Source organism: Phyllobates terribilis, unplaced genomic scaffold (assembly GCF_046119375.1).
Source record: "Phyllobates terribilis strain yellow unplaced genomic scaffold, ASM4611937v1 Scaffold_191__1_contigs__length_3620865, whole genome shotgun sequence".
In the NCBI taxonomy this organism is placed as follows: domain Eukaryota; kingdom Metazoa; phylum Chordata; class Amphibia; order Anura; family Dendrobatidae; genus Phyllobates; species Phyllobates terribilis.
In genome coordinates this window covers 1688487-1700685 of record NW_027362951.1, presented here as the reverse complement: position 1 = coordinate 1700685, position 12199 = coordinate 1688487, and the positions used below count along the sequence as shown (strand labels likewise).

The 12199-nt window shown below is 47.7% G+C and overlaps 1 long non-coding RNA gene across 3 annotated transcripts in view; it reads right to left on the bottom strand.

Annotated features, from left to right (window-relative positions):
• LOC141213275 (uncharacterized) overlaps positions 1–12199 on the bottom strand; it is a 418496-nt gene that overhangs the window by 236460 nt on the left and 169837 nt on the right. Inside the window, exon 3 of one of the 3 annotated variants that reach the window (XR_012282787.1) lies at positions 7306–7439. The exons of the other annotated variants lie outside the window; for them this stretch is intronic. This is a non-coding gene — a long non-coding RNA (uncharacterized lncRNA). Of the gene's footprint in view, positions 1–7305; positions 7440–12199 lie in introns of those variants that run through there. 3 annotated transcript variants of the gene reach the window in all.

The window sequence follows — 12199 nt, the reverse complement described above, 5'->3', positions numbered from 1 at the left end:
CCATTTCTATTTCCTGTGGAGAGAACCGCTTCTTTGAAACCGCCCACCTGGATTCTGGAGCCGCTGGGAATCTCATTTCTCAGTCCCTTGTAGAGAAGTATCAGATTCCTACCAAACCTCTGGATGAACCATTGGCAGTCGCTTCCGTGGATGGAAGACTCCTTCCGGTGACCATCTTGCTCGTCACAGAGCCTGTAACCCTTCAGGTGGGAATGCTGCACTCGGAGAGGATCTCCTTCCATGTGCTATCCGGACTCTTTCACTCCCTTTTGCTAGGTCTACCCTGGCTACAGAGACATGAACCCGTTCTGAATTGGCAATCCGGTGAGGTGCTCCGTTGGGGGCAGGATTGCCATGAGACCTGCCTGGTTCCGATTCGCCCGGCTCGACCTCCGTCTACTCCGGCTAATTTACCTGGTCTACCGGCACCTTACTGGTCCTATGCAGATGTCTTCGACAAGAAGGAGGCAGAGACCCTGCCACCTCATAGGCCATATGATTGCCCTATCGACCTGGTACTCGGTGCCACTCCACCCCGTGGGCGTATCTACCCCTTGTCGTTGGCCGAAACCCGGGCCATGTCGGAGTACATCGAAGAAAATCTGGCTAGGGGATTCATCCAGAAATCTACCTCCCCGGCTGGAGCTGGATTCTTCTTCGTAAAAAAGAAAGACGGTTCACTACGCCCCTGTATCGATTATAGAGGACTCAACCAGATTACTATCAAAAATAAATACCCCCTGCCGCTCATCTCTGAGCTGTTCGACCGCCTTAAAGGCGCAAAGATCTTCACTAAGCTCGTTCTTCGTGGAGCGTATAACTTGGTCTGGATCCGCCAAGGAGACGAGTGGAAGACGGCATTCAATACCCGGGACGGCCACTATGAATACCATGTGATGCCCTTCGGCCTCTGTAATGCCACAGCTGTCTTCAAAGAACTAGTTAACGACATCTTCCTTGACCTCTTATATTCATGCGTGGTGGTGTACCTGGACGACATCTTGGTCTTCTCTCCGGATCTTCCCACACACCGGAGGAATGTTCGTCAGGTCCTGCTTAGGCTCAGGCAGAATCACCTATACGCAAAATTTGAGAAATGCCTCTTCAAGCAGACCTCTCTTCCGTTCCTGGGCTATATTATCTCTAAGACTGGTCTACGGATGAACCCCGAGAAGGTCTCTGCCGTCTTAAAGTGGCCCCAACCGGAGGGGTTGAAGGCGATTCAGCGATTGCTGAGCTTCGCTAACTATTAAAGCCTCTTCATCCCACATTTCTCTTCCCGGACAGCACCCATCTCTGCGCTCACCCGTAAGGGAGCAAATCCTAAGGAATGGACGTCCGAAGAGGAGGAGGCCTTCCTCTCATTAAAACAAGCTTTCTCCTCTGCCCCGATGCTGCACCGTCCGGATTGCAACAAACAGTTCTTTCTGGAGGTTGATGCTTCCTCTTCCGGAGCGGTGCTCACCCAGGAATCTCCGTCCGGGAGAATGGTAACCTGCGGCTTCTTCTCCAAGCTCTTCTCCTCGTCCGAGCGCAACTGTTCCATTGGAGATCGAGAACTGCTAGCCATAAAATTGGCGCTGGAGGAGTGGTGTTGGTCATCTGCACTGACCACAAAAACCTGGCATATCTACAAAATGCCCAAAGACTCAATCTGTGTCAGGCCCGGTGGTCTTTGTTCTTTGCCCGTTTCAACTTTACCCTACATTACCGCCCTACGGACAAGAACGTTAAAGCCGACGCTTTGTCGAGATCCTTCCTGTCTTCCGATCAAGAGGAGGAGCCTATGCATATCATCGATCCCTCCAAAGTGATGAATGAGGTCCAAGGGAGCCAGTCTCGTCTCCCACCCGGTAAGACATTTGTAGCGGTTCTGGATCGTAAGAAGGTTCTTCAATGGGATCATTCATCTAAACTAGCCAGCCATGCTGGCCAGAGGAAGACATTCCTGCTCATTACCCGGCATTACTGGTGGCCTTCCCTGCGCAAGGATGTTGTAGACTTCGTCATGGCCTGTTCATCCTGTGGCCGCTAAAAGGTCCCCATACGTCTTCCAGCTGGCCGTCTCCTGCCTCTTCCCATACCTGCTGCCCCGTGGCAACACAATGCTATCGACTTTATTACTGATCTCCCTGTTTCTGCCGGTTGTACTCTCATTTGGGTGGTCGCTGACCGCTTTTCTAAAATGGCCCACTTTATCCCTCTGTCTGGTCTCCCGTCTGCTTCTGTGCTGGCTAAGGAATTCATCCATCACATCTTTCGTCTCCACGGCCTACCCCTCCACATCGTGTCTCATTGCGGGGTCCAGTTTACTTTGCGCTTCTGGAGAGCTACGTGTAAGCTGCTGGATGTCTCCCTGTATTTCTCCTCTGCTTATCATCCACAGTCCAATGGCCAAGTGGAACGTATCAACCAAATCCTTACCAGCTTCCTCCGGCACTTCGTCAACGCTCACCATACCGATTGGGTAGAGCTCCTACCATGGGCCGAGTTCTCCTATAACAACCATGACAGTGAATCTTCTTCCAAGTCCCCATTCTTTGTGGTCTACTGTCAACATCCCCGGATTCCGTTTCCCATCTCCGCTTCAGTGGACAACCCTGCCGCAGAGTCTCTGGTCAGCGAATTTTCCACCATTTTGGAGGACACTAGATCCGCACTTCTTCAATCCTACAAGCGGATGAAGAGACATGCCGACAAGAGACGTCTGGATCCGCCTCCATTCCGCCCGGGAGACAAGGTTTGGCTCTCCTTCAAACATGTTCATTTCAAAATACCCTCCTATAAGTTGGGTCCACGGTTCATCGGTCCATTTGAAGTCCTCAAGCAAATCAATCCAGTAGCCTACAAGTTAAAACTCCCGGCCCCCTTCAGGTTCCCAACTCCTTCCACGTATTTCTCCTCAAACCAGGTGTTCTTAATTCTTTTTCCGACAATCCAGGTACCTCCCCAGCTCCGGTCTCCGCTGAGGACGTCTATGAGGTAGAGAACATTCTGGCCACCAAGAGGGTAAGAGGAAAAACCTTTTTTCTGGTGGATTGGAAGGGGTTTGGCCCAGAGGAGAGAACTTGGGAACCCAGGGAGAACATCCACGCCCCGCTTCACCTTAAAAAATTTCTTTCAGCCTTAAAAAAGAGGGGGCATAAAGGGGGTGGGTACTGTAGCATTGGCGTCTCTGCCCCGACAGGAAGAGACGACGTCCCTCTTACCGCCGTGCTCCCGCCGTCTTCCAGCTCTCCTGCTGCTGCTGGCACGCGCAGCTTCCCGGGCACTGTGCTTAGGGCGCGCGCGCTCCCTCCCTCTTAAAGGGGCCACGCGCGCCGTCCTAAAGAGTCCCCGGCCAGTGGCCAGAGGACTTCTCATGTAAAAGGCACTTCCTCCAAAATAGAGGTGCCCGTGCAAGGTTGTAGCTCTGTTTTCTAAACTCTGCTTCAGCCCTCAGTTCCCGCTGCTAGCCTGACTACCAGTCCAGTCCGCCAGCCTGACTACCAGTCCAGTCCGCCAGCCTGACTACCAGTCCAGTCCGCCAGCCTGACTACCAGTCCAGTCCGCCAGCTTGACTACCAGTCCAGTCCGCCAGCCCGACGGTCTGCCTACGGTCCAAACCCGCCAGTCTATCTATGGGCCAGGCTTGCCTGCCTACCCGGTGAACGTACCAGTTACCTGCCGTGCCTACCAGCTAGCCTACCTGGATGCTCCTGCCAGTTACCTGTGGTGTCCGCCAGTCCGTCTACCCGGATCACCCGTCAGTCTGCCTGCCGAGCTCATCTGCTGTACCGGTCAGTCCCTGCCTTCTGACCCATGGGAGTCACCAGCTCTCATACAAGGACTGGCCCAGAGTAGCACCTGGTCCCTCTGCTCGGTCCTTCCCTGGTTCACGGAGTCGATTGAGCCGCCGTGCGACCTTGGTCAGTCCGAGTTGATACCTAGTTACGCCCCTCTGGTCCCTCCTTGCACCGCAGCACAGAGGTTCCACCACCCGGATCCCTAACAGCCTCCATATAGTGTGAACAGGTGCACGATGCAATGACTGCATAACATAAAATAAGAAAGCACATCAGCACTCTGTAAGGGCCAAGAGGTGGTGGTCAGGTTTTTTGTTTTCTTGTAGTTTACCTTGGAGGTTTGGACTGCCTCCTTTTCTGACTCTGCACTCCACCCATCAACCCAAGGGTGCTTTTAATTAGTGTTGCTTTCTAACTGCCCACTTAAAATTGTAGGCTTATAGCCCAAGAGAGGCATGTTTCGGAAAATAGTTACCCATCATGCGGAGGTCACCTTGCCGTGGTTGATGGGCACACATGAATTGGCCAATTTATGCGCTAAGAACCTTGATTTTTTTTTAAGTACATTTTATTTAGCAATAGTGCAGTTTAGATCTTATTTTCTTAGTGTTTGCATACGTCTTGGCCCTTACAAAGTGCTGCTGTGCTTTCTTATTCTATGTGGGAGAGGCAGTCATGAGTGAAAGGATAACAGGAGTGTGTCCTAGACGAGGAGATGGAAGAGCACCAGACCCAGTCCCCATACACTGCAATATTACAGAGGAGTCCACATCAGTGTCAGGGCTCAACAGCCGGGACCGCTCCCTATTTATACCACGAGTACAGTTAAAATACTGGAGCCAGATTACTAGTGGGGAACTATATAGTAGCATGAAAGCAACAGCTTTGTGCATGACGACTGGTATAAATGGAGGGGGTATATAAATATCCAGATGGGTAAAAGGACACACAAGTTACGTACAGTACAAGAATACACACATACCTTCTTTATATAAATTTCAATGTTGTAAAGGGTACAATTTAGGGTGTGCATGACTAGGATAGAAACTCCCCGGGCATATGTACAAAAGACTGAATAGTAAGCCCACCTGAAGACAGATAACGTGAAAACGCCTCCAGTGGGATTTCAAAGAAGTCAGACTGGTTGTCAGCAATGACCTTCAGGCGAGACAGAGAGAACATGGAGTATATAAGGTTGAGTTCCTTCAGGAATTTGACAGAACTGAGCGAGTATTCTCAAACTACATATGGTCTTTTCGAGACAAGCAAAGAAGAAAGTCTCTGTCCCTACAGTTGAAGAATTTTGCAATGAAGGTGTAAGGTGCAGACCCAAGGGGCAAGGAATGGAGGGATGTGATATGCCCTCTGCAATGTACATAGCCGAGAAACTATCCCGGCCATAGGTGGAGATCAGTACATTCCCTAAAAAGAGCCGTGGATACTTGGAAATATGTCTGAAATACCCCCACAAAACAAGGTCCAGGAGTATGCGCCAAAGGGGCCATAGACTGCAATGATGCAAACTGAGCGAACGTCCAGTATACACCTCCCGGAGACAGACACCCAGACCCAGTCTACTATGTCCAGTCAGTGAATACGCCTGGACCCTGTTTTTTGGGGAACTTCGGAAGTATGCCCCGATGGGGACACAGAATGCAAGGTGAAAGCACCCTAACAAGTTGCAGCTTATCTGCTGTTCTGTTGTGAGATGAAGCCCATTTTGGTGGAGTCCGTATAAAATGGATCAACTCAGACTCCTAAAATATATAATAAATTGGGTACAGTAGTTTGTGGGGAATATTTTTTTCACAAGAATTTGGTAAAGTTATGAAATGTCCTATAAATGTCTGTCCTATTCCTGATCTAAGGGTCTAGACTTTTAGCTGAGATGAATCTGTGCTGCAGTAAATTTATCACTTACACATGAGCCGTGTATGAGGGAGTCGGAGGCCTGGAAATGGAGGAGTCGGAGGTTTGGCTTACTGACTCCACAGCCCGGGTTAGCAATAGCCGGATGCAGGTGAAGCCGAGCAAAGGACGGACGCTACATCTCCCCTTCTAATGAGCCGTGTAGTAGAGGGTCTCTGTCACAGAATAAGGTAAGGGTCCGGTGTGCTACCGGGGGTGTACAACTCCAAGAGGGGCAGGAAGAGAAGGATAGAATCCAACGCAAAAGGAGATTGCACAGTTTCCCAAGGAGACCGGATCACTAATGATCTACTCCAGAAACACAAACAAGAGGATCTGATGGGGGAGGGGTGACAGACAAATTCATAGAGAACTGTATTCATGTAGCCAAAGTAGAATTAGCAAATGAGCTATAATGAGCCTGAAAAGGATGGACCCCACAAAGCCAGAGTTAATGCTGCAGATTTCACCTGCATCAGACAATGAGAGCGGGGGGCTTTGCACAGCTTAAGATACTGAGAGAGTTCAGTATATAAATTGTAAGCTTGCGAGCAGGGCCCTCACTCCTCCTGTAACGGATAAAATGTGTTACATTGTATTGTTTTTATTGTCTGTACAGGTCCTTACTTAATTGGAAAGCGCTGCAGAATATGTTGGCGTTATGATACAATAATCATTTTTATTTATATGTGCAGAGATGTTTCAGTTTTCACATTCACCACATGAGGGCAGCAGAGTACTATGCTCAGAATAAGGTCAGACATAACAGTACCTGTATATTACATGTGCTGACTAATGAGAGATACTGCCACTTGCACTGGTATGGCTGACATCAGACTGTAAGTGCGCCCGATAATGTCTGTGAGGGCGTATCTGTGCCCTGCTCCTCAGTCTCCTCTCGCTCTCCCTCTGAGCGCTGGTAAATAGGTGATGGTATCAGGGGGAACAATGTCTACCTACAACTGCACCCTTGGTCTGGGCCAACTACGCCATCTTGTGGTAAGGGACAGTACCAATTAGTGAAGCGCTGCTAAGGGGCCATGTGTTTCTGAGTCGGGTCTCACAGTCTGGGGCCCATTCGTAACAGGACAATGGCAGACAAGGTCCTCTGGTCTCCCACCTCAGCTCAAGTGAGGCCGCAACTCTGAGCATCGCGTAGGCCATGCTAATGGAGCACAGCCAAACTCATCTGAAAATGGGCCCATAAGCTTCTTGTAACCAAGAGGAGTCACACTGATGGCCCTCCATGCCGGGATGAGCCCTCTGTGTAGCTCGGAGCCCCCTTGGACACATACGCACCCAATGGCTGCCGGACATGCCCCCCCTACACAACACTTATTTTTTAAAGCATTCTGACTTTGCAGCGTTTTCCCACAACACTATATCAGCGCTGGTCCCAGGTGTTGGCAGCTCCATTCCCACATAGGTGTCACTGGCAGAAGGAGATCCTGGACCAATGCAAATATGACAACTTTTCCATAGTATTATGCTCTAGTTAAAAAAAAGGTAAGTTTCATCCATTTTTACTATTAAACATAATAAAGCAACTTTTTCTTCTCAAGTTGGACAAATAATGTTTCCTATAATGTCTCCAATTCCATTCCCAGCAGTTCTGCTCTCCAGCGCTTCTTTGCGCCTCCCCAGACGTAGTAAGCCGCGCGCCTGACTTTCCTGGACGTCGCTCCTCATTGCGGTGTTTGCCAGCGGTATAAGTGCAGAGCAGTCGCTGGACACATTAAACGCCTTCTGAAAGGGAAGAAAGAGAACGGCCATTATCCTTCCTAAAAGAAAGGGATGGTGGCAGAATTCTTTTCAGATGTTTTAGCAAAGTCTTTTGGTTTATGGGCAAAGTCTTTCCTACAAAACTGCAGAACTGCATATTGATTTTATCAAGGGGTTGTTGTAGATCGGCTCACTTGGTTGCATATAGCGGTACACAGGAACATTGTCTCTTAAATCTTCTGCTGGGTTTATTAAGAATGCTGCATAAACCACAGCAAAAACAAACATGACCTTCCTGGCCTAACAGGAAAAACAAAACATAACGTATGGCACAGTCCTTGTTGCTACGAGTAACCGCCCGCTTCAGGAACAAACAACTCAAGGTTTGTCTTTCCTTCACATGACAAAACAGCTCAGAGCTTTCACCTCCAAACCCACCCTACACACAAATGCTCTAAAAGGCTGGGATTTTATCCTCTGACCTCCTTCCTTTCTACAGGTGTTTAACCACCTTAGAACTAAAGATGGCTGAGTAACCCCTTCGTGTGCTGGAACCTTTTTCCTATATTTAATTACTGGAGCTCCTAATCTCAGTGCTACACATCTTCCCTCCAGTACTTTGCCAGTGACTTTGTCACAGGATATAGTGAACATTTTGAACCCAGAGGTACGACACAGAACACAGAGTTTGATAACATTATGTCATCATATTGAATATGTTGTCATTAGTCTTAAGCGCAAGTGCTCGCTACTTGAGTTTGCATCAGGTACTCAGGTATGAAACAAGTATTGCGGGGGCTCGAGTGACATGCTCGAGTTCCCGCCTCGCATGTTTCACGGTTTTTAGACACTCAAAAAAACAACAAAAAAAAACATGCAGGGATTGCCGATGCATAGCAGGCAATCCCCATGTGTTTTTTTCTTTTGGCTGTATAACAGCCGTGAAACATATGGGGCAGAGACTCGAGCATGTCACTTGAGCACCTGCGATACTCAGTGCATACCCGGCACCCGATGCATACTCAAGTAGCGAGCACTTGCGCTCAAGACTAGTCACCATATCGTAATCATTTTTTTTTCTTTACTTTTGAAAAAATCCCAACGTCAACACAACCCTAACCCTAAAACAACCCTAAGGCCAGGGCCCCATTATCAGTATCTGGTCAGTATTTTTTCTCAGGAGTGGGAGACAAAACCAGGAGAGGAACAATCAGAGAAAAGGTAGAATAGAAACAAGTCACCAACTCTGCATTTATCACCCACTCCTGGTTTTGGTTCCCACTCCTGAGAAAAAATACTAACCGAATACTGATAATGAGGCCGTGGTCTAACCGTAACTCTAATGCTAGAGCTTATTTTTTACGCTGTTCCTCGTGTGGTATAAGTGATTAGACGACTTTATTCTTCGGGTTGGTGCGATTACAACGATACCAGATTCATATTCATAAAAGACGCTTTTTTTGCTTACTTTAGTTTATACAGTACAGACCAAAAGTTTGGACACACCTTCTCATTTAAAGATTTTTCTGTATTTTCATGACTATGAAAATTGTACATTCACACTGAAATCATCAAAACTATGAATTAACACATGTGGAATTATATACTTAACAAAAAAGTGTGAAACAACTGAAAATATGTCTTATATTCTTGGTTCTTCAAAGTAGCCACCTTTTGCTTTGATGACTGCTTTGCACACTCTTGGCATTCTCTTGATGAGCTTCAAGAGGTAGTCACTGGAAATGGTTTTCACTTCACAGGTGTGCACTGTCAGGATTAATAAGTGGGATTTCTTGCCTTATAAATGGGGTTGGGACCATCAGTTGTGTTGTGCAGAAGTCTGGTGGATACACAGCTGATAGTCCTACTGAATAGAGTGTTAGAATTTGTATTATGGCAAGAAAAAAGCAGCTAAGTAAAGAAAAACGAGTGGCCATCATTGCTTTAAGAAATGAAGGTCAGTCAGTCGGAAAAATTGGGAAAACTTTGAAAGTGTCCCCAAGTGCAGTTGCAAAAACCATCAAGCGCTACAAAGAAACTGTCTCACATGAGGACCGCCCCAGGAAAGGAAGACCAAGAGTCACCTCTGCTTCTGAGGATAAGTTTATCCGAGTCACCAGCCTCAGAAATCCCATGTTAACAGCAGCTCAGATTAGAGACCAGGTCAATGCCACACAGAGTTCTAGCAGCAGACACATCTCTACAACAACTGTTAAGAGGAGACTTTGTACAGCAGGCCTTCATGGTAAAATAGCTGATAGGAAACCACTGCTAAGGACAGGCAACAAGCAGAAGAGACAAGTTGGGGCTAAAGAACACAAGGAATGGACATTAGACCAGTGGAAATTTATGTTTTGGCTTGATGAGTCCAAACTTGAGATCTTTGGTTCCAACTACCATGTCTTTGTGCGACGCAGAAAAGGTGAACGAATGGACTCTACATGCCTGGTTCCCACCGTGAAGCATGGAGGAGGAGGTGTGATGGTGTGGGGGTGCTTTGCTGGTGACACTGTTGGGGATATATTCAAAATTGAAGGCATTTTGAACCAGCATGGCTACCAGAGCATCTTGCAGCGGCATGCTATTCCATCCGGTTTCGTTTAGTTGGACCATCATTTATTTTTCAACAGGAGAATGACCCCAAACACCTCCAGGCTGTATAAGAGCTATTTGACAAAGAAGGAGAGTGATTGGATGCTACGCCAGATGACCTGGCCTCCACAGTCACCAGACCTGAACCCAATCGAGATGGTTTGGGGTGAGCTGGACCGCAGAGTGACGGCAAAAGGGCCAACAAGTGCTAAACATCTCTGGGAACTCCTTCAAGATTGTTGGAAGACCATTTCTGGTGACTACCTCTTGAAGCTCATCAAGAAAAAGCGAAGAGTGTGCAAAGCAGTCATCAAAGCAAAAGGTGGCTACTTTGAAGAGCCTAGAATATAAGACATATTTTCAGTTGTTTCACACTTTACTTTTTTGTTAAGTGTATAATTCCACATGTGTTAATTCATAGTTTTGATGTCTTCAGTGTGAATGTACAATTTTCAAAGTCATGAAAATACAGAAAAATCTTTAAATGAGAAGGTGTGTCCAAACTTTTGGTCTGTACTGTATACTCATTACTTAGAAAAAGAAACTATTTTCTTCTTTCTTACTTACATTTTTCACATTTGCTTCCTCCCCCCCACACTGTTTATTCATAATCGGTCACTAACATTCATTCATTCACCTTTCACACTTCTGTTTTACGTTTCAGGACATGAGGCTCCTTGTATATTTATTGCGCTGAGCCCAGCCGGCTGTTATTTGACCCTTGTGTTCTAACGTGGAGTGCAGAAGTCGCCATCTTGTTTTGCACTCCAAAGCTGAACGCATACCGCCGTCACTTCTGCCCTATTGATGCGCTCAAGCGAGTCGAGTCACGCGGACCGGAGGTGACGTTGACATGTCATGCATGACGATCCCTCTCTCTGTTACCAGCTAATCGCGGCTTGTTATATCGCACTTTGCACCCTTTTTGGCTGACTCCGGCTTAAATACCAACTCTGCCTTTTTGTTCCATGTCCCTAGTCAAAGCCCAGATGGCGAAACGTGCGTTGGGAGCAGCAGCATGTGTGTGTGGTTTCAGCTCATGCCGGTATGTTAATTTTTTCTGGCGATATGGCACCAGAGAGATCCCGCAGAATCCCACCACTGCCACCACATGTGAAGGATCCACACCACGCCACCCGCCTGACATCACAGTTACGTCTGACGGATCACATGATATGGATCGGCCCTTTGCACCAACGTGACGTTCCGCACCCCCTCGAGGATGCGTAATGTCAGATTGGTACAGTTCTACACAGACACCCCCTGTCCACACAGGTACAGGAAGGTACAGGGCGTGAGAAGAGGTTGCCCACTCAGTGTCTGACGTGGCACCACACTCGCTCACACCCCTGACAGGCTGAGAGGCCCCTTCCACTAGCCCCAGTGAAACAGAACCTTGTCAGCCTGGTAGAGCTGCTACCAGTTTCTATTAGATATAAGCCCCCCGGTCCGTTAACGGGAATTATCAGGCCAGAAACCAGCCCCGGTATTGTGTTAGTTAGACAGTACAATGGACATGAGGATTCGTGGATCGAGATAAAAGATCAGACCAAAGTTAAACTATATATTTAATTGCCATCACATCGCCTATATACATAAGGATTATAAATACATAATGGTCAGAGATGCAAACACAATAGTAGTGGTACAAAAGATAAAAACATAAATTAAGAATGAGTTACCAGTCAGATGGAAAGCCTGGCTTGCGGGGGAGGGCTGCCACATGGGAGGCTTGTGGGTCCCTCTGTGGGGATTCCCTCACATGATGTGTCGTTGCGACCTCCCAGAGAAAAAGCCCTAGGCTAGAACTGCAGGGGCTTTTAAACTCTCTGGGTCACTCCCCCTCCTGCCCCCTGGACTGGACCTAAATCTCCACCCATGGCCTCCCTCAGCTATAAACTCCAAAAACGAAAATGGGTTATACTTCCTTAATGGACGGTCCTAGGGAGCCGGTTCTGGTGTCATCACGATCCAGCAGGGCCCCTGCTACACGTGGAGACTAAAGACAGTGGCCCTACGGGTCTTGAAAAGGCTGTGTCTGGTATCTCCCCATTCCTACGCACTAGACTGGGCTGGGAGTAAGGCTGACATTCCCCATTCTCTTGGGATCTTGAAATTCTATTTTATAAATAAATAGGACATATAGCATTTCCATAATTTGGTATTGAATTATAGTTGTCTGACACAAAGGG